At 46.9% G+C, this 23,819-nt stretch overlaps 1 protein-coding gene across 1 annotated transcript in view; it reads left to right on the top strand.

The window, feature by feature from the left end:
- The first annotated feature begins 6,901 nt into the window (after nt 1-6,901).
- The window catches only part of LOC146178640 (uncharacterized), a 32,434-nt gene continuing 15,516 nt past the window's right edge, over nt 6,902-23,819 (top strand). Inside the window, exon 1 of the mRNA XM_084578437.1 lies at nt 6,902-7,173. The gene's annotated coding sequence lies outside the window, so the exon portion shown is untranslated. The remainder of the gene's footprint in view (nt 7,174-23,819) is intronic.

Genomic DNA, 23,819 nt, shown 5'->3' with positions numbered 1-23,819 from the left:
TATTTTTAAAATACTTCCGTTGCGTAGCTGAGGATAACAATTAGTGGGAAGATGTTCGACTTATGCTCGCACATTTTGGCATTGGAATTAAAAAACGAAATTTATGATTGATTTTTCACTCCATCCTCCCTTAAATAAAGCTGAGGTACCCTTTTCTTTTTGCAAAATAAGTGCTATTTGAGATTTTAGTTTTTCATCTGTTGAACAAGAACATCACATTCAAAAACGCGGCGATAAACGTTAGCTTCCGTTTTAGGCATGAAATGCCTCTGGCTCCCGTTGACGACTTTGAGGTGACATGAAGCAAAAGCAGAGAGCGAACATCTGGGCATCGATTTTCAGTCATCCAGGCACCGAAGCAGACCAACCTGGCACCAAACAGGACCGGCATGCAAATGCTAAATGATGTACAATCGTTTCATTAAATTTTTTCATTGTTTTTTAGAAAGCAAAGGCACAGTACCGGTCACACTTTTTGTGGACACCTGACCCGTGCCATAAAAAAAAAAATGATTTTATAGGAAGGGAAACGGGCGGTAACTGACTCACTTGTTTTCTTTGGACACCTCAACCGCGCTGTAAGGGAAGGGAGGAAGTTAGGAGTGAAAGTGAAAAGAGAGAACGAGGAGCCGTAATGGAGGGCTACAGAGTAATTTCGACCACCTGGGGATCTTTAACGTGCGCTGACATCGCACAGCACACGGACGCCACTTCGTTTCGCCTCCATCGAAACGCAGCCGCCTAGGTCTGGTTCGAACCCGGGTACTCCGTGTTGGAACCCGACCTCGGCGGCTGCGTTTCGGTGGGAAAGGAGTAAGCCTGGAGTGAAAGCAGAGAGGCGCCGTAGTAGAAGAGTAATTTTGATCACCTAGAGATACTTAATCTCAGCTGACATCGCACAGCACACGGATCTGTTTCGCCTCCATCAGTTATTTGTAATGTAAATAATAATAATAATTAAATCACAGGAAAGGCGCTGTATCTGTCAGTCTCTGATTGATTGATTTATAGGAAGGGAGAGGCGCGGTAACTGTTGTTTTCTGTGGACACCTCAACCGCGCCGTAAGGGAAGGGAGGAAGGTGGGAGTGAAAGTGGAAAGAGAGAAAGAGGAGCCGTAGTGGAGGGCTGCGGAGAATTTCGATAACTTGGGATCCTTAAAGATATACTGAATAAAAAAGTGCCGCCGAGATTTCCAGCGCAGATGGTAGCTATAGCATTGGGAGTGACCAAAACAATCCACTTTATGAACAGAAATGAGCGGAAAGTAAGTATTTTAATGAATATTTCTCAAATCACCGCACCTAGCGGGCTCCTGTGAAAGCTCTGACAAAACCGGATATCACTTCAAAACTACCCCCCTCGCTGTCGGTCGCACCTGTTCATTTTTTTCCCTCGTGGCACTCACAAAGCGCACGTACGGATGTGTGTGTGTTTTTTTTTTTCCTTTTTTGCTCCCTTCCAGCGCGCTAACAATCGTCCGCAATGCGCGCCCTCCGTACGCGTCCCCCTCGACCTCTCTTTGTATGCAGCATTCCACACTTCGCTGCATTGTGCACGGCGCGACACAGGGGAACCGACACAGTGTGTAGCCGGTCAACCAACTTCAGCTGCGGGGGCAGCGGCGGCTGGATCGCGGGGCCATATGACGTTGCTGAGAGTAGTTGTGACGTAACACCCGTCGGTTCACACTCGGGAGCGCGCTGCCTCAGACCCAGCTACCGTTCAGAAAACGTCAAAAATACAGCCATCCGCTCAAAACTAACCCGAATTACTTGTCTGTACTAGAGTAATAGTGTCTTAAGAATGAAATTGTGGTGCTTTCTCATTATTCTTGGATATTTGTTCAGTATACCTTTAACGAGCGCTGACAATATCTCACAGCACACGGACGCCTTTTTGCACCATAGAAACGCAGCCGCCGGCGGTCTGTTTCGAAGTCGGGTACTCTCAGAGCCGGCCTCACAAAGGAACCTGGTTGACCGAGCTGAAGCGGTCACCATCAGGCACACTCTGCCGGCCACTACCCGTGATCATGCAGGAGCCGGGCCAGCCCTTGTAATATTTCGCGGCTCCAACAAATGTTTTTCACCACCACCACCACCGGCGCAGTAGTCGGGCATCTTGACCACTGCGCCACCACGGCGGGTAAATTTTGTTTATCGGAAAAGGAATGCGTAGTGTCGATCACGCTGTAAGGGGCGGGAGAAAGGTGGGAGTGAAAAGAGCGCCATAGGAAAGCTCCGGAATAACTTCAACCCTGGCTCGCTGCGGTGGCGCATTGGTTACAAGATGCCCAACTACTGCCCCGGAGTACGCGAGTTTGAGCCCGGCCGCCTGCGGCTGCGTTTCGATAGAGGCCAGATGCAGAGCTGTTCGTATGTGCGTGATATCAGTGCAAAATATCCCCAGGTAGGTGGTCGAAATAGGTCCCCACAGTGTTCTTTCCACTTTCTCTCCCATCTCCCTCCCTTCCCTTACGGCGCGGTTCAAGTGTCCACAGAAATAAGTGTGACAGATACTGCGGCTTTCCCTTCTTTTCAACCAATTATTAATGTTACTTCGCTATGTTCACAGATTTCTGTCCACAGACCGTGTCTGCAGGCCATGTCCACAGACCGTGTCCGCAGGCCGCGTCCGCAGAACATGTCAGCAAAATCGTGTCCGCAGCAGTTGTGAGTAATTGAGAAGTGGTAGAGATTAATGAGTGGTGCCAATCGATAGAGGGTGACGTAATGTTGTTGCTGAAAAAATAATCAGGCCAATAAGTTAATTAGGTAATTAATTAGATTAACTGCTTCAGAGAAAAGGAAAGGTGCAGTATCTGCCACACTTGTTTTGTGGACACCGGAACCACGCGTAAGGGAAGGGAGGAAGGTAAGAGGGAAAGCGGAAAGAGAGAAAGGGGCGCCATAGTGGATATTACGTCAAGAATGTGACGTCACGCAACCGGAATTAGAGCCGAAAAAAGGGCACAGAAAGGAAATGGCGCGCAATTTGAAAGTACCAAAGACTAAAATGGGTAAACAAGAAATAAATTATTGTGAGGTAGATGATGTGACGTCACGCAACCAGAAGTAGAGCCGAAAAAGGGCATAGGAGAGGATTGGCGCGCAATTTGAAAGTACCAAACACTATAATGGGCAAACAAGCAACTCGAAGCAACCAACAGCAGCATCCGTGCTTTCACATTACTCCAATGCAGATTTTGCAGTGCTCTAATTTTTATGGAGAATGTGTGAAAGAGACAGCGGCTTTAGATTCCTGTATACCAATTCACATTTACGCGTTTTTTCCTCTGGGTAGCGGTGGCTCAGTGGTTAAGACGCTCGGCTACTGAACTGAACGGGTTTGAATCCGACCGTGGCGGTAGCGTCTTAGTGCGTAGGCACCCGTGTGCCGCACGATGGGAGTGCACAGATACATGTAAAATGTAAATTGATTTTAACGAAAGGAAAGGCGCAGTATCTCACTTTAATGCAAAAGCATTACTTTGCTATGTTCACAGATTTCTGTCCTCAGGCCGTGTCCGCAAAATCGTGTCCGCAGCAGTTGTGAGTAATTGAGTAGTGGTAGAAGTTAATGAGTGAGGTTATTGCCCCTTACAGTTTTTTCATTAGGGCAGGGAAGGAAACCAACGTCGCTAATCTTCGCCCGATATCTCTCCACATCGTTCGCGCGAAAGCTTATAGAGAAAGCTGTGCAACTTCGCCTCTCTCGCTACCTAGAAGACAGTGACTGCTGCCCCACAGCATGTTCGACTTTCGCAGCCACCTATCAATAGTCCACAATGTCATCTTGCAACTGAAGAATGTGGTCATCGACTCAATCTGTAAAACGAGGCTTACGTTCCATACTGGCACTGGGCTCAGAAAAGTTGTGCAACTAATGCACTGCGGAGCCCGTACCTATAACTATACGTCAAGATATTCCAGCAAAATTGCGAAGTAAATGTCACAGTGGGCGATACGAGATCCAGCCACATTCACGTATGTACGAGGGACACGCCTCATGGGGCTGCACACCAAAGTATTCTAGTACACTGTAGCTGCACTCTCGGCGTTCCACCTGGACATTTTGTACCTACAGCACCGACGCAACGCCGTAGAAGGCATGCGCTATGCCCTGTATGCAGATTTCATCACTATTTTAGCAAGAAGAGGCTACATAGGACAGATGGAGGATGCATTCCAGAAAGCCGCCAACAGGGTGCAGAACTATCTCACCGACTGCGACCTCACCTGCTATTGTATAGGGCCAGAACTTCTAGTCATGCGCTCTCAAGGCAGCAAAGAGCCGATCAATGCTAAGATCCACGATGCATCCGTTTCCGAAGTAGGCACGATTCGCATCCTAGACTTGCACACAACAACAAAGGATCAATGCGATAGCTATGACTATATTAACTTGTCAGCAGAGTGTTTTTACACATTGGGACGAAAAAGAATGGTATCAACGAAAATGACACGCTCCGACTAATTGAAGTCTTTTCGTAAGCCGCATAACCTAGAACCCCGAAACATAAGCTACGGAAGAGCGACCTCAAGCACCTTGACACGATATACATCATATGGCCTAAAGGAGGGTTCTAGCGCTAGCCGTCAATGCGTCGTCCGATCGGCTCCTTAAACTTGGCGTGCACACACCATCAATGAACTCATAGAGGCTGCAAAAACTTATAACGCAAAGTTTCCGCCTCTTTAGTATTGCCACTTGACGGCAAGTACTTCAAGAGCTCGGCATCAGCCTGTCCAGCTTCACGCAGCAGTGTCAAGATGTACCCTGCAAAGGGAGAGGAAAATTGCACACCATGCCCCTACTGGGCAACATGCGCCCTGGATATAATCATGTCACTACGGAAGACACGAGCGAGGACGATGGACGAGAGCTATCCAAGGACGAAGGAGCCTTCCTTCTGGATGCAGCTGGTACGTGAGAGGTTATCACAAAAACAGCCATCACTTGATAGGCCATACGGCAGTGGGGCTAACGAAATTCAGACATCGCGCAAATGGAGGAGGCCGCGACCGCATCAGCCGCAACACACCGAGTGGATATAGCAACTTAGAAATCACTTACAGAAATTACATGTGAGGCCGGGTATCTACCTTGGCCGGTAAAGTGTATACATGAGTACCTGGTCATGAAGAAGTAAAAGGAAACAGAAAAGCCGCAGCGCCAGCATTCTTTTCCAGGAATTTCTCATCAGTCCTTTCACAGGACCACACCCAGCCCCTCGCTATACATACTGCGAGAAACTCCGAACATTCACTGAACCTGCTAATGGATTGGAAAGGTAAGAAAAGTGTCACCTAAGGTGTTTATAAAGACTATATCTTACAAAAGCCCATCTAGAATGCATACGTGTAGGTGATTTTTTTTCCAGCTGAATGCAGTTTTATGGGCAGATTGTAGAGCTTAAAGATATGATATGGGCTTGCCAAGAAACCCAATATATACGCTGTAAAGAAAAGTCAACATGGAAAAATTATAAGCAGTCCCTGCCCAGCTCCGCGACCTCGTGGTACAAAACCTCATTGGTTGCGAGAGCTCGGGCAGTGGCTTCAGCCAACGGAGCCCAGGACTGACATAACCGTTAAATATTTTCCCAAATAAATATTTTATACTTTTATACAATTGTTTGCCAGATAAATGTCAACGAAGCCAGCTAAGCAATCTTCCCAAGGACAATATTTTTTTGCATTATTGTTTTATAGGCGATTGCTGAGTGCAGTTTTTTATTCTTTGTGGGTTATGCTCATTGCCGTCATTGCAGCATGCATTCATGAACTATAACAACAACAACAACAAAAAACTAATCTTAAAAGTCTAAATCAGTATCAGAGGCAATTTATAAATAATAAAAACGCCCAAACAGGTTATTACAAATCTAGTCTCAAGACGTTTTCTAGACCTTCATTAGCAGTGCTCCAAAACCTATTTTTGTGTTGCTGTATGTCGAACGTCTGAAAATAACTTATTTTACACTGAAGCGCGCTCCTGTAACGACGTTTATTAGGTTTTCGGCAAACCTCTTTTCGTTTCAACGAGTCATCTCTGGCGGAAGTCCGCCTTGATGGGTTCTTGAAAGAAAAGTTTGAGAAAATAACGACCTAAACCAGATATATTATAACCCAATGTTTCAAGACTAACTGGGTCCCTTCATCAGGGGCGATTGAAGTGCGACCTCCCAGTAGCAAGCAGCAGTCCTTCGCTTCTCCTTTCCCAACACGTGGCGGGGTCCATTGGCGTATGCGGAGAGTATTGTATATCGGGAACGCTATGCCCTCCGCATATGCCAATGCACTCCGTCACGTGTTGGGAAAGGTGAAGTGAAGGACTGCTGCTTGCTGCTGTGGGCTCTCACTTCAATCTTCCCTGATGAAGGAACAAAAGCGGTCCCCAAACGTTGACTAACGATTACTTTTGGCTGGTGTTGGTGCTTTCTCGAGTTTTTGTCCCTCTTGCCTTTCGTCGGGGTGAACGCCGTTGCGCAAGACTCTTTAATTTCTGCTGTCTGAGCTTCTTTCGCGCTCTGAAATCGCATAGTAAAATACAGCTGCTTTTGTATTTCAATGCCGAATTCGAAACAATGACCCCGGCAACCGAATACCAAATCCTTTGGGTCCCGACGACGGGAAGAACAGCTGCATTTCTTTTTGACGTGAGCATGTACTACAGGCCCTGAAGAACAGGAGAAACCATGGACGGGACGCAGTGCCGAAGGGCGCCAACACGGGGTTCCCTTGGCGTAGGCGACACTGGTGTTGCCTGCGCAAATAGGCCGATGACGTCAGTGCAGAAGTGCGCTCTTGACGAGACAAACGACCGCGCCCGGTGTCTCACTTAATCTAGCTGTTATTGAGTCCGGCGCGGCGGCCGTTCGGTTATCGCGTCTTATCTGGCTCACCACATTTTCCTTGTGGCGTTTCTCTCGCAATTCTGCAGCTTTCAGTGAAAATATTGTTTCCGCGTCGGAGCACGATTAGGCGGCGGTGACAGGAGGAGGCCCGCTTTAAACTGTGCCGATAAAAGTAGGAAAGCATGACCCGCAAATGAGACGCGTTATCATAATCGGGCCTCTTCGTTGGCCGAGGTGATTCCGCGGAAAGCTGTTGCTCTTGCCACACGTGCTGAACTTGAGCCGGCATTCACTTCTCAGCTGAGGACCACAGGTGAGCTACCGTTCGGCTGTTTATTGCGATTACCTCGTGAAGCGCTCCCCAAATCAGACTATCCTTTGAAGACGCTTTGTATACAATTGTGCGCGTTGCGAACTCGCTGGCTATTTTACAAGTGAGCTATAAATACCTCTACTTTGTTGTCTTAAAGCGCATTCAGCACTTTTCAGCTTGTATTTAGGGAACTTTTTCTGCTGACTAGTGAGCCCTCCAAAAAACAGGTCTTCCGCCGTATTGTTGCTCACAGAGTATTTCACCCATACCATTGTCGTATACCGTTTAAGGATTTCTTGCGTCACGTACATTTTTCCAACAAAAAATAACTACACAGATTATATGATGTTATTTTTCACAAACCGTATGCGTTAAAATTGCATTTCTAGGTATTTCTACAGCCCGAAATTAAATTTGTACGTGGAAGTAAAAATTAAACATTGAAAATTTTAATTGGAAAATATACATATACTGTTTTTTTTAAGGCTCGCACGTGCTGTTTAGAGCAAAATGAATTGTTTCCAATGAGGGGCTAATTGATACCTAAAATGGATATAGCTTAACTAGAAATAGGGCGATTTCTTGGATTTAATTTGTCTAAGAGAAAGGTGAATATTTACCTGAAAAATGGCAAAGTATCAATATACCAGAACCCAAGGTGCACAAACAGGTGGCCCAGTATTGGTACCATATTGGTAACTATCAGCCAACATAGGGCCAGTAAACTACCAACACAGTGCCGTTATTGGGCCGATGGTATTTGTCACCTGGGAAGCCGTCGTTTCCAGCAGATATTGACGCTAACGTGAATACATATGCTGTACGCGTTAGTGAAGAACTTTGAAGGATGGGTGGCTCAAAAGCAGCGCAGTGATATACAAAATGCAAGTTAAACAATTAAAACTAGTGTTGAACAAGAAATAAAGGGCTTTGTAGTAAAAAACGGAAAATTTCTAGATTAATCATCAAGTGTGATAGATGGGTTTAGGAAATCATAAACTAGAGAAATCTGATTGTGGTGGAACGTGTAAGCAGCGGTTTCAAAGGTGACGCGCCTAAGATCGACCTATATTTTCCTTACGGGTGCCCTACGCAGTGGAATCTATATTCGCAGGAAGGTGACTCACCATGGAGAAAGCCGGTGGCGTTCTCCGCTGAGCACATATGACAAAAAGAACACATCTGCCGCCTTTGTGATAAGCGCGTCGCGATGCAGCGGCTGTCGGCATGTTAACAATGTCAGGCTCGGCCGCACTTTTCAACTCTTTAGTGGGCTACTGTGACTGCCAGTCGGACTATCTGTCGAGCAAGACGTGTTTAGAAGACGCTCAGTTTTTGGTAGGAAATGGAAGGTATGCCTAAATGGACACCTCGAACACGCCTTGGAGGAAGTGATGACGGTGTGAGGCAGTAGTAGTAGTGTTTATTAATAAAATAATAAAAAGGAGGTAAAATATTTTTACCGCCCCTGTATATGTTCTCAGTTTTTAAGCCACAGATAAGGGGTGGCGGAAATAAAGACAATGAAGAGAAAGGCATAGGAAATTAATGAGAAAGGCGACAAGGAGAAAGGACAATTATAAATTATAAAACTATAATATACTATGTTACAGTCGATGGTAGTAAGGATTACTGAGGCCCGCCCGCGATTGTATTAGTTCACTGTACAGCACTTGACGTTTCAGACGAGCCTCCGCAATACGTGCTGCGTCGGCGGTGGGCTGCCGGTGCTGCGTTGATGTCTATGCTCCTCTTCCGGAGTGGCGCACTGTTGTGTGCTAAAGCAAAAAGAGCGAAATAGACCCTACAGCGGAGGGCTCCCAAATAACTTCAAAAGCATGCGGGGATATCGGGCAGAGCACAGGCGTTTTTAGCATTTCGTTTCTACAGATTTGGTCGCCGCGGCCAGGATTTGATCCGGACTACATTTCAAGAGTGGAGGGCTGAGCCATTCCGCTTTATCGCCGAAACCCCATGACGTGTGCTCCAACAAAACTGCTCCTAAGTGAAAGGAGAAAGAACACTCCTCACGATCGACCTGTCCCTGCTGGTAGCTTTATCTTTGACGTGAATGCCGTTTCTTCTTCGGTGCAACAACCGGGACAGCCTCGGGGAAATGCCCGCAAAATATAAGCAAGCCACGCACGGTTCGCACACCATCTGTGGACTAACCGTGGTGAACAGGACTGACTGTAAAGAAGAGGCAGATTGTTGCTGCAGCTTGATAACAAACGGCCTCGTAAGTCAGGCACGTGAACCAGCGCGTACGTGACAAACGCGCGATGACCCTGAGGTCCACGAAGGACAGAGAGAGAACCTGCATGAACTCAGTCGCGACCTCGACCTTTGGCACAGTACGCGCATCACAAAGTCGTCCTCGTAATCGTCGAATGATACGACAGAATTAATCATGATTATCAGAACAGCTTTCAAGCCACCTTCTCTTAACTACTTCCAAAGTATCTCCCCGCATGGTACGTCAAGGGACAGCTACCGTCATTATTCGGTGTTATCTCCCCGTGCACTCGTGTTTTAACGCATGAGCGTCAGAACACTCATGTCGAAAAGAAAAAAGCTCCGTCGGTGTCCTCCGTTTCAACTGCTGTGCAGAAAGGCTATACACGGGACGGAGCGAGGGAAGGACGAAAGAGAGAAAGGGTGAGAAGAAGCGGAACTACGATCTTCCTTTTATTTTCGGAGTAAGGTGGGGGGGGGGGGGGGGGGCGTAGCAGCAGCACGTGACGTTGGATAAGTATGCACGTAAACTGCCTTAGTTTTCGCACACGAAAGGTCGCGTACAACAATGAAGCGCCTGTCTGTCGCGACAAGAGGCAAGTGTAGGCTCGCAGACCCGTAGGCGCGAAGTTACGCTAAAGTTAGATTTGTGAAGAAGCCGCATCAGTGTGGGTAAGGTACTGAGCTGGCCAAGGACCACACTAACTGGAGGCCCGCGAAAAAAATAGCCTTCAATCTCCTTCAGTCGACATATTTTGTTATGATGACGATGATAAAAAAGCTGGGGTACATATATTTTATCTATTTCAAGTGCCTTCTCCAACAAATGCCTACAGAGTGAGAGAGATCAGAGCGAAAAATAACATAGCTTTAGCTTTAGCAAGAGAGTAAATACGATACTCATTAACGTCCACCCACGAGCGGCTTCGAAAGAAGGCTATATTACCGCACCTTAGGAAATTCCCGTAAAGCTGCTTCCAGCTGGAGATATGTTTTTAAATATTTGGTTAGCTTCGATTTCGGTGTGGCATTTTACTCCCCCCCCCCCCCCCCCCCGATATGTCGGTTGCTTGGTACACAAAGCTATAACAGTAATGTTAGAAGGTTTTGTTGCCCGTTAGTTTTATTGCGCTTACTGAAATATGTCGTCAGCATCTGCTGAATGTATGCGTACCCACTAGCTACTAGTGCTGTTCCGAACGATGATAAACAGAAGGCCGCGCGTTGTTTAACCCATCGTAGCGTGTTATAAGTCTCGCTTGAAAATTTGCGAAGCATTTGGCCTCTTGAATTCGGATAGGAAAAGAATGCCATTAGAGCAGCTTCTGAAGTCGCACATAGATTAACGGCGTTAAAATTGCATCAAATAAGTGTCATGAGCAGAATGTCGGACCGGACGTTTTTCGGGTATTTCACGACCACGCCTTTAAGTTTTAGTTCCTGACTCTGTTCCGAAGTGACATTCGGTTCCTGTTCCAATCGGTTCGGATTAATTTAAATGGCTTCAAATGGACCGGGCGCCAAAATGTTTAGGGCATAGATCAGCTTCCTAATAATACCTGTCATAGCCGCGTTCTGTTTTTTCTGCTTACTTTACGCTACAAAAAGTAAATGGCTAAAACAGGAATTAAAATAAACTGAAAATTACAGTGCGCTGACTGCGTTCGTGATGTGTTTACAATTTAACGACAAATTTCGTTTTTTTTTCCCCGTCCTACTATCACGTCAAAACAGATTTAGAAATGGCTCGTGTGAGGTCAAGACGTGTGTCATGGCTTATAGGGTTTAACGTCACAATTCGACTGTGAAAGGCGCTTGGCAGACATTTATTATCTACTAATTTAAACAAATAAGTCTAGTCTATAACAAAAGAACACGATATGCGCCAGAAGAGCGTATTTTGTTTTTATAAATAGAATAGATAGCCGTGGCGAATTAGCGGTTAGGGGACTCAACTGCTTCTCCGGAGGACGCGGATCTGATTCCGGCCGCTGCTATCACTTCTCGATAGAGGAACAAAGCATGAGGCTGTTGACTGTGCGATGTCAGTGCAAGATTAAGAAATACACGGGGCTGTTTAACGTTCCAGGGCCTCAGTCGCTTTGGGAACTCAAGCTTCATAAAATGAATCCAACAAAACTGTACCTTTGCACATGGAAGACGCATGTTGGTGGTGTCATGGAAGACGCATGTTGGTGGTGTGAAGGGCCTTTTCTTCAGTTCTGTTTATTTGGGAATAGACATAAATGCGGTGGTACAGAAAGATCCTAAGAAGGGCACTATAAACTTCTGAATGCATCAAGTAACTTTTGATAATCTCTACTTGTGAAACTTTGAACGGAAATTTATGTAACTGAGAGGTGACTACGCGTAGTGATGATCTGTAGACAGAGCGTTCCACTTATCAGGAACATATGTGGAAAAGCTGGTCACTAGTGTGTGTACGTGTAATTTAGGGTTTTTAAAAATCCCGTTTCGCGAATGGTAGGCCTGCCATTGAGGCGCGTCTTTTATGAGCATAATGTAATTCGCTAGTGAAGATACGGAAATAATTCTAAGTTGAAACAGCAAAATATAAAACTAAGGATTTGGCAGTTTATAAACAACCAAATGTTCCTGCTTCGCATTCAAAAATAATTAAGAAAAATTAAGACATAATAATTACAAGTTAAGAGCAATTAAGAAATACATTAGAAGAAGACTGTCGTCATCGTCGGACCTCTTTTCTGACTGTTCCTATTTTACTACGTGCAAGCTAAGGTGATCGCTGATAGTATATAAAGAAATATTATACGCTCTTATTATCCTCAGAAACAGCAGGGATTTCAGAAAAGATACTTGACAATAAACAATTTTTACACCATCATTCGAGTAATATGAGTTTTCATTGATGTGTACAATTTAACCAATACTTCAGAAAGATCTGTTGGGCTACAAGCAGTCAGTGCTGCCTATCTCTTCATCGAGAGAAAATTATTAGCATCAAATAGATTTAAAAAGAAGCATAGTACATTTAAATTGGCTTGTAGAGACATGGCGGAAGCCGCACACCTGTATTAGATAGGTCGTTAGGGTTCTCAATGTCAGCCGCTTTTCTCGCCTGAAGAGCACTCTTGGCTTCCTTAGTCGCTTAATCGTTGTACATGCCACCGAACCTATAGATGCATTCTTTTATTTGGCAACATGTGCAATGTGTCACGAATATTCCGGCTTTGCTCGTCATGGTGCCATTTTATTGTCTCTACAGCCTTTTAATCTCGCTGGGACATTTCACTATCGACTGCATCTCCTCCTGGCGGTTGTCTGAAAGTGAAACCTAACGATCGTGTATCAATGCCTGTTCGTTCTGGTTGTTCTACTTCGTGCTCGGTTTCTCCTCCTACCCGGTTTGCAAACATTTCGGCTGCCCATACATAATGGGTATGCAAAAGGCTGATGCAAAGCAGCTAGAACACAGACACGCGCGCGCGCGCGCAAACACACACACACACACACACACACACACACACACACACACACACACACACACACACACACACACACACACACACACACACACACACACACACACACACACACACACACACACACACACACACACACACACACACACACACACACACACACACACACACACACACACACACACACACACACACACACACACACACACACACACACACACACACACACACACACACACACACACACACACACACACACACACACACACACACACACACACACACACACACACACACACACACACACACACACACACACACACACACACACACACACACACACACACACACACACACACAACACACACACAACACACACACACACACACACACACACACACACACACACAACACACACACACACACACACGCACACACGCACACACGCACACACACACGCACACACGCGCACACACGCACACACGCACACACGCACACACACACGCACACACGCACACACGCACACACACACACACACACACGCACGCACGCACACGCACACAGTTTTTCGTTGATTCGTTTAGAGCTCGGAGTGCAGACTGAATTAAAATTATCGCCGCCGAGAAACCACGTGGCATTTGATCCGTCGACGACGCAGGCGCTACTTTGGTTCGAGAGGGTGAGGGGCGATTGGGTCATTGCAACCTGCACTGCGCCTTTCTATTGGCTTAAGGGCGCCTAGAAAAAGAAAACGCCGTTTACAGTTGCTGATATGATGACTGAGTGAAGAATATTTATCGCCGTTCATTTGCTTACTGCGATTTGCAGACTACGCGTATGCGAGTCGGCGGAAGCCTAACACGTGCTTCATGCTAGGCTGTATATCACCGAGGAACACACACAAAAAAAGTGTTCTCCTTGCCTAGTGACACCACGAGCCACAGCTTGGCGTTGAATCTTTCAGCGTCTCAGTCTTTGAAAGACTTCTACGTGAACTTCATAATTAGTTTCGATGGATAAGTTGCTTAGGTGCTTTATTACGTCGCAGCGCAAGATTCGGAAGCTTAGAGCTGGATGCCGTTCCGAATTCATTCAGGGGCTCCCGGCGTATTCTTTGAATCGAGGATTGAAGGGCTTTGACTTTATGAGAAAGAAACACACAGGAAGTTACCGAGAGCACTCAACTGAAAAAAGTGCAAGTGGATGTAGCGTTGTCGTGTAGGACCTCCTCGGACAACGTTGTGTTTGCAAATGGTGTTGCGAAAGAAGGATGCACACAGTCCCTTGCATGAAAGGAGGAACGGTAAGGAATGAAGTTTCTCCAGAGTGCGTGTTTTTCATCCGTGAACGACACCAAGCTTTGCGGTGCACTTCTCCCGCTATAACTGGGAACGGCGCCACATCCAATTGCATCAATGATTAAGTCTACAAAGCTAATACCAAAGTGACAGCTGTTTTATGAGTACTTCTGGCGTGAGTGTTTGCTATATATTGCTAAGTTTTTATGATGACGTAAACAATTACAAGCATGAAAAGACCGCACGAGGTCCAGGAACATATTTAGTGTCATCTTCAATAGATTCGGTTCAGTGCACCTATCAATGCATTATGATCAACAGACCGAGAAGAAGGGCTGCCATTTTTAGGTTTTACAACTTAATGCATTTGAATAAATTATCCAGTGATTTGAAAACAAGTCTGAGACATTAGCACACGGCATACATTCAAACTCTTCTTGAATGGCAGGGATATATTCTTTAGGTCATCCAAATGATTTCGAAATAGCATGTGTTTGAATAGATGTCCTTGCGGTTTGAAAATAAATGCGTAGCATTACCATATCGTCAAGTAGCCGTTTGGGCTTGTAACTAGAAGATTTTAATGGTGGTTGACCCAGAGGGCATCGGAGAGTACGTCAGGAGCAGCAAGAGACGCTCGGCACCCAACTTCAGCTTCTTCGCATCGAACATCATGAAGGCACCTCCGCTTCTTCAAGTTGGCTTTCGAGAATCGCGAAGAGCAGTCGTCGAGCGGCTGCTGTTGCACATGCTGCAATACCCCACTCTCTCTAAAAACATCGACCCGATGAATTCGAAAGAAAATAAGAAAATAAGTGCTCACAGGTAGCATGCGGTGGTGTGCTAAGCTTCTAGGACATTTTTTGTGAAAAGAACGACTTCATGCGCACGACGGGAACCACGGGTTTCTGCTGGTGACGAGTAGTTGAAAAGCCGTCCGGAAACGCTTCGTATGTGACGTCACTCAGCTGACGGATCACTTTGTAGGGGCTCAATACTGTTTTAGAAGTTCGTCGGATTGTCCTCGACATCGAATTGAGTCCAGAGCCACACACTGTCGTTCGCTTCGAAAGTCATTCTGTGGTGGTGGTCATCATCTCATTTCAGAAAGGGGGAATGGGGGCATCATCTCGAGTGAGACGCATCAATGGGCGGTAATGCATGAAGCATTGAAATAAATCTGCAGTAATAGGCGCAGAGACCCAAAAAACGCCGCAGTTTTCTTGTCGGACGGAGGAGGAAATCTGGCGACGGATGCAGTTTTTGCGAGATCGGGCTGAACGCCTCTATGAGTGACGACATGGCAACAGGAGGTCTTCATAAGCAGTGACACCTTTAAGGTTTTTAACATGAAGCCGGTCGATCTGACAACCCGTAGCACAGTGGAGACAGGTTAGAGGTGTTCCTCGAATGTTGGCGAAAACACAATAATGTCGTCCAGGTAGATTAGACACGTTTGCCATTTAAGGTCAGATAGAACTGCGTACATCTTTGGCTGAAATGTCGTTGGAGCTCAGCACAAACCGAAAGATAGGACCTTGAATTCATAAAGTCTATTGGGCGTGAAAAAATCTGTATTTTCTCCATTACTCATCTACTTCGATCTGCCAGTAACCGCTCTTAAGAACAAGCGATGAAAAGTAGCGCGCCTGGAGGAGCCTGTCTAACGAGTCATCAATGCGTGGCAGCGGGTAGAAGTTTTTTTTTTGTGACATGATTAAGCTGGCAGCAGTCCACACAAAAATTTTAAACTGTCGACAACAGGTGAAGGTCAGGGACTCCTCTATGGCTGTATGGCAGCATCATTAACATCTCGTCTACAAGTTGAGCGATGACTTCGAGTCCCCACGGTGACGCTCGGTAAAGGTTCTGTGGGACTAGTCGGATACGTTCGTCGGTTATTATGCGGTGCTTGGTCAGGGGCATCTGTTTGACCGCGAAGACGGACGAAAAGCAGTAGCTTGACGAGTCCGTCCTTCTCTGTCGGCGACAGAGCGGTGTTCACATCAAGGTCTAATACGGACGTTTGGCTGGCAGATGTTTTGGTCTGAGTAGAAAGCAGTCGTGAGCATTTATGACAGCGTCAAATTAGGCTATCGTGGTGCCTTTAGCGATGTGTTGGCCTTTGTTCCCGAAGTTTGTAAGTAGTTCATCCGCTAGACCATTGGTCAGATAGACTATACCGCGTGGAATTGAGACGCCATGATATAACAGAAGCTGTGTTCTTTTTGGCAACGCCGGAAGAACAGTACTGGTCGTCGCACTTGACCGTGAGGAGGGCAGATGAGCATGGTGGCATGGTTACAGCCACGTCAGCAATGCGCAAAGGTGCGTGGCGTTGTTCGGATCCTGCGGTTGACATTGCAGGCGTCGAAAACATGACCATGCGGTGAGGAACAATAATAATGACACCATGTTCTCGTAAAAATTCCATGCCGAGTATGAGTTCCTTGCAACGATGTGGCAGCATAACAACGATAACAAAGGCTGCATTGGCGATGGTTACTTGGGCAGTCCACCGTCCTATCGGTGTCGGAAGGTGACCGAATGGCACGAATTTGCCGCCCAAGCCATTGAGTTTTGACCTTGGAGAGCCGATCCGGAAAATGCCTGGTAATTATCGAGGAGTCTGCTTCGTTGTCTACAAAAGCGGTCACTGCGTGCCCGTCGACTAGAACGGGAAAGTCGGCGCTAGCAATGCGAGCGGCATCAGGTGAATTCAGCGTTCCGGTCTTGTACTGCGACGGCTTTGTAATCAGAAAATCGGGCTGAGTCGTCACGGGGGGAGGGGTGGGGTCTTCGCTGATTAGCAACCTGTCCCCATGAGGTCGCCGCCTTTAGTTTCCCCGGCATGGGCTTGACCACCGGCGCCTCGGCACACAAGTAAAATTACGGCGGCTCGGTGGCGTGTAGCGAACGGTAGAAGACGACTGTGGACGGCCGGTTGGAAAGGTTGCGCGGGCTGCTAGGTTTTCTTTGATTTCGGGAGGGCGCTCGCCAAACCGGGGACGCGGAGAATCACGAAAAAAACCCCGAAGAGCAGTTCATGGTAGGGGCAACGGCGGTACAAGTGGCCTGGTTTTGCACAGTGGTAAAACAGCGGCCTCTGGCGAGGAGTGCGCCAGATGTTTGCCTTCCGAGCCGGTGGCTGCATGAATGGGCCCTGCTATGGTGGCGGCTGGTAGGAATGCTGGTAGGAAGGTGGCTGCTGAACGGGCGGTGGCTGTGATTCAAAAGGAAGATGCTGCGTGGAAGGCACCGCGGGCCGACGAAGAGCTGCTGCTTAGCTGATGGAGCGTGGCTAAGACAGCAACTCAGGCGCTGAAAAAATTTGCCGGATATCCTCACGCACGGCTTCAGTAACAGCAGCGGTGGTCGGATTATGCGAGCCGAGATGGAGCTTGAGGAGCTCCTCGCGAATGACCATGTGGGTCAGCTCACGCAGCGAGTGATATCCAGTGGTTCCGTACAAAGTAGCCACACTGCTGAAGGGCTGACTGCATACAGACTCAGTGAGCCGGTATCGTTGCTGCAGGGCTCGCTCAAGGAGGGTAGCTTCATTGTTGTAGTCCAGGATTGTGTGAGGTGGACTGCGGACCAAACCAGCGAAAAGGGGTTCTTTTGCCCCCCGCATCAGGGGGCAAACGAACCCACTCATATGCTTCATATGCTGTGACTAAAAATATTCAGTGCGGTCCCTGATGATACAGTGCGACACTCCGTCAGGGCTTCCACATACAGAGCGCATCCAATCAGGGGGGGGGGGGGGACGAAGCCACTCGCTTTTCGGCTCCGTCGAAAAGCGGCTTTCGCAGCTGTAACTTGGTTCCGCGTCCTCGGGTTCAGCAGTAAAGCGCCGTTATCACTGAGCCACCGCAGCCATCTTCGCTGATTCCGTCATATCGGGATTAGTCCGCCGACAAGGACGGGTCACATCATCAGCGGACATAGGCACACACTCGTTAGGCTGTTGGATACAAGATTCGAGGAGGCGGCGTGCGCCTTCGCGGCGGTCGTGGCTGGCCAATGTATCCCCGTAGCTGCTGGTGGAAGGAACCCCAGCTTTGAAGACAGGCCTCCCTGTGCTCATACGATGTTTTGGCGCAATCTTCAAGCGAAAAGCAGACGTTGCGAAGCTTCTAAACAAGACTCCACTGGCTGAACGAAGCCACTCGCTTTTCGGCTCCGTCGAAAAGCGGCTTTCGCAGCTGTAACTTGGTTCCGCGTCCTCGGGTTCAGCAGTAAAGCGCCGTTATCACTGAGCCACCGCAGCGGGATCGATGCCGTTACTAGCTTGCTTGCGCCTGCGATTTTGAGATTGCTATTTTCATTTGGAAGCGACAGGAGAGAGCATTGATCTAGCAGTCGACAGCCTCCGACATGCCTGTCCGGTTGCAAGAATATCGCAGCATCGATGTATCTGCGAATGGTGAATGGAGGACACGGTATCGTCATATGACGTGTGTTCACGCGGGAAGTTCCGCCATGGAGGAACTTATTTTTATTCAAAACAGCTTATTTTATTCAAAATAATTTAAATGTTACGTTGCACAGCATGCACATTTATAACAACAGCAACAAGAACAACAACAGCAACAATGTATTTCATGTTGCGTTACTACCACGTGGGTGTAAGGACTGGTATATAATAACACGTAAACCTGCGTGTTTCGTCGATCGAAATCATTGGATGCGCTCTGTATGTGGAAGCCCTGACGGAGTGTCGCACTGTATCATCAGGGACCGCACTGAATATTTTTAGTCACAGCATATGAAGCCGGCCTAAGTCATTTTATCAGAGCCGAGGTGCGGGCAGGTGTTTACGGCAAATGTAGCGTGCGTTCCCACAGAAAGTTTGTTACACATCGCGTTTGTTACACGTCCTGATTTAATAACAGCTGTTCTTGTTCATACAGATATTAGTGGCTATATTGGAATAGCATTGCTCATTGCAAACACCTGATACCGCGCAGTTGTAGCTACGCCGACCGTCAAAATTCCATCACATCAGTGCAATGCGGTTAGAAGCGTTCCCTCTGCCATTAAGCCAGCCAATTTCGAATGCTATTAGTGAATGAGATGAGATAGCGAAGTCGATTTTGGCATCAATATAACCTAAAATGAGTCTTTTCCGTAACGCAATGTGCATAATTCTCTACTAATTCAAAAAAAAAAGTAATTTCCTTGAAATTTTCTCTTGCATTGGTTATTTTGTATAGGGTGTAAAGTGTTGGAATGCAATTACAATTTTGTTTATGGGGTTTAATGTCCCAAATCGGCTCAAGCTTTGAGAGACGCCGTAGTGGATGCTCCGGAAATTTCACGTGAGATTAATTAACACGCACGGACATCGCACAGCCCACAAGCGTTTTACTTTTCGCCTCCATCGAAAAACGGCCGCTTATGTTCTTTCACTAACCGATTACTTGCAACCTGTTAAATTAAAATAAAATACACTGCAACCAAAGATGCAACTTCGACCTCAACTCGATGGCAGACGCTGCTGTGGCTCGTCTTTTGCACGTTACATAGAATGAGTAACCAATTATCATTGCCATTATTTCTAAACCGTAATTGGCTTCAGGCGTCTATTACAACGCATGAAAAGTAACGAAATAACCACACGAAAGAAGTCTATTACTCTTACGTCATTCGCCCACAGATGCACAAAGGCGAGAATGAGCTTGTGAGTCTGGCTTGATGTATGGTCTGTCCTAACGCAAAAGTTTCTTGATTGCACCTGGAGTTTTATTGCGAAGTCTTGTGCGGACTGTTTGCACGTTTCTCTGTAAACAAATTCTCAGCGACTGTGAAGAGTATTTCACTGTGTGCACTGGAGGTAAGTACGTTGCCTCAACGCACTAGGACCTTACGCACCAACCACTTCCAATGTTCAATGCAATGCACAGCCACGCTTCAATGTTGTTTAGCCGCTGAGGACACAAAACTCACTAGACATTAAATATACTTTCTGCCATTGAGGTGATATGCAAAATGTGAAGCACGGAACACAGGCCTTTTTTTCAAATGCAAGTTGCTCGACTTTACATTTGCACACATATCCTCGCACTCGTCGGCTAATGTACTTCACGACCGTTTCGGCTCCAGCTGGAGGGAATTTCGTATTGGGCGTAGCGCGGGTCTCCAAATTACAACACTGATTAAATGTTGTTTTTATTAGGTTGGTATGATTTATAGAATCGAGTGTCCGTCAGCGTGTAGTGTCCCACTTCTCCCTGAGATTCCCCTGGATACCCAAAATTGGGACATCATCACCTGGTTACACCACCGGCCATGACAGGACGTGACGTCAGTGTGACGTCCCGTCCGGTCATGACGTCACGTGCGGTGATGACCGATGACATCCCCTGGCGATTCACGCATATACGAAGCTGGCCCCACCGGGCGTCCGATTCAGGTGTCCGTGAGGCGCCTTTCATTTGGCACTTCCTCGAACACCGCACTGAATAGCATACAGAAGTAGATGCAGTAAAGCAGGAATCAGAGCGTTTCAAACAAAGGCTTTCGCGTCATCGCACTATATTGGCCTAAAGTGCCTCCTAGATTACGTTTCGCCTATAAAAACCGAAAGTGTCTAAAACTATGAGGGACGCCATAGTGGAGGGCTCCGGTTGATTTCAACTACCGGAGGTCTTTTAGTATGCGCTGACAAGGCTCCTTGCGTACTGGGCTCGTTGTTCCTAAAAGCCGTCGCCGTACCCGAGAAATTGTGCCGGAAAAATAATTGTGTAAAGGTTCTTTGTGAAGCGCTCAGTGTGGTGTCATACCATTTCCACTTCTCATTGATGCCATTCTTTCGTAGTGAAGTCGGAGGATATAGTTTGCAAAAAATATTTGAACCAACGGCTAATGTACCTCAAAGTTTTATCCCTTTATTTTACGTACAGATGCCCACTGAGAAGAGAGGTATATACTGCTCCTTCCTTCCTAAAGAAAAATAAAAAAAAAAACGAACAACAATACAGAAAATATCTCAGAACAAAAAGGAGGCGTTAAAGGCGCTAAGGCGAACCTTGAGCGCCCACTAATATTGGTTAAGAGGGAGAATGCTTAAGAGGGGCGCTTAAGGAAGCCTGGGAGACCTTGCTGCGCAGCTCGGACTCTGAGCTCCAGCTGCTAATTATCCGACTGGCGGAAGAAGCCGCCGAGACACAAGACCTCCCCGCCAGCACCTGAAGCGGCACCACCGGCGAGCGAGCCACGATATGGGGCAGGGGGGACCAGCCATTTTCTTTCGGAAATAATGTTTTTTTTTATTTCATTCCATGTAAGGAGGAGAGGTCACGTTAATGTTTTAACAGCGCCTGCCAAAACCCTACCAACGGCCGATTCTAAATTTTTTTACGCAGTACTATGCAGATTTATAATGAACATTGCACTTCTAATCCGTACCCTTCGAGGTGGCGCCGTGGCTATGGCGTTACGCGACTGTGCCGGGCGTATGCACGGGCTAATTAGCCGGCCTCGCGGGCTGCGACCCAGGTTGGAGAACGGGTACGAAAACGCCCGTGTACTAAACGGGTACACGTATCAAGTGAAAACTTCCATAGGACTCCACTACGGAAATAGAATATATAACACATATGTAAAATTGTATACCACCGGGTGACTGCGTTGGACGTATGCACGGGCTAATTACCCGGCCTTGGAGTTTGTACCCAGATTGGAGAATGGGCATGAAAACGCCGGTGTACTAAACTGGTACGCGTATAAAATGAAAGCTTCCGTAGGACTCCACTACGGAAATAGAACATATAACAAAACTGCAACATAGTATAAAGTAGTGAAGTAACTGTGCATAAAATGTGTATTGTAAATAACAAAGTGACTGTCTGTTATGTATATTCCTGGGGAAGTGCTACACATCATGTCAAGCGGTAGTGGTGGGTGGAACTTTGACAATATTTTTTAAACGTATTGTGTTTCATACTGTGCAGCTAGGGCAAGGAAAAGCCAGGTATATATGCCAAACATCCCTCCTTTCTTGTCCCTCTCATTCCACGAAAGCAGGCCAGATATGTCAACCAATATTTACATGATAGCAGGTACAGTGTCAATCTCACTTAGCGGGAACACGGCTCTGCGTAACCACGCATGTGGTTTGCGCCATTGCACACAGCCTATTCACGAATAAGTGCAGTGTAGCGTACGAATACGAAAACCTTGAAGCGGTGCTACTGATACTACGCCATTTGCGTGAATTTGTAATTTGTTTGGGCGCAATGATCTTCCACACGTGTGCCGCCACGCGGAGCCGTGTTTTCGCTATGTGTGACTGGCAATGTGCACCTCGTTCGGTGGGCAACGTTTCGGCGTCATTGTTGCCTCCGTAGTAATGCATAAATATGAAAAACTCTGAAAAAGAAGTAGGGGCGCCACATTATATCAAAATTTTGGCATGGCACAATCTTTATTTGTGGAGATCGAGTCAAAGGTGTGATCTCATACTTGTTGCTTCTCATGTGCTCATTTACTATTCGTCTGTCAGTAAAGTTTGAGGCCCTGAAGGAGTGGCACAACGCCAAATACCAGGGAAATGAAGATGCTGACGTTTCGGCCTCCGCTCAGGAGCCTTGTTGAGGTGAACAAACAAGGCTCCCGTTCGAGAGCCGAAATGTCAGTATCTTCATTTCCCTGGCATTCGGGCGTTGTTCATCTCATTCGTATACAGCCCTGACCAGAACTCTTTCCGTCGAACCCTCGACTTCAAATTGTAGTCCAATTCGTGACAGGAGCTCGAACCGACGAAATACCTATCTGCAATAGTAGGTCGTTCACTGTAAGTATAGGTGGCTTCTGAAAAATGTGACAGATACTCCGCCTTTATTTTCGTCTAAAGCTAAATTAACTGAATTCGTTAATTGCTTTGCGAAGCTTTGTGCCAAAGCCTGAACGATAACCTGTATACCAGGACACGAGGGGATTGCAGGGGATCTACGTGACAGTACAGCGCCCCGAGGATAGGCAAACTACCGGACTCCTATCACATCCCTAGAGGATCTAAGACCGTTCGATCCCGACTACACTACGTTATTAAATTTCTATAGGGAGAAAGGAATGATCTAATCACTCCTACATAGCACATTATAAGGAATGATGAGGCCATCTGTCTGCATTGTCTACAGGCTGGCCTTCGGACTTAGGTCAATTCACACAAATTACACAAGATACACCTCACAGCTTTTAGGGGCGTACGCCCACGGTGCGCCTCAACATGAATCTTGTGCATATAACATGGGAGTGTACATCACACAACATACAAATTCACATAACAAATTCAAAAAGAGATCAATGGGAGGCACTGCTGGACAGATCAGAACAAGACGACCGGATCCTTCCTGCCAGAAGAGCAAATAGTCTTGCGGAAGCCAGCGGTGCCCTGAAATGGGGACCATGACCATTGATATCCCTGACATGAGGCCAGTTCAGTAACCAATAATAAAAAACCCCTCACTCACTCACTCACTCACTCACTCACTCACTCACTCACTCACTCACTCACTCACTCACTCACTCACTCACTCACTCACTCACTCACTCACTCACTCACTCACTCACTCACTCACTCACTCACTCACTCACTCACTCACTCACTCCGCCTCACCGCACAACATGTTTATGCAAAAGG

This window comes from Amblyomma maculatum, chromosome 9, assembly GCF_055883805.1.
Source record: "Amblyomma maculatum isolate TAMU_Amacu chromosome 9, ASM5588380v1, whole genome shotgun sequence".
Taxonomy (NCBI): domain Eukaryota; kingdom Metazoa; phylum Arthropoda; class Arachnida; order Ixodida; family Ixodidae; genus Amblyomma; species Amblyomma maculatum.
Note: the sequence above shows the minus strand (reverse complement) of the source record. Positions and strands in the feature narration are given on the sequence as shown.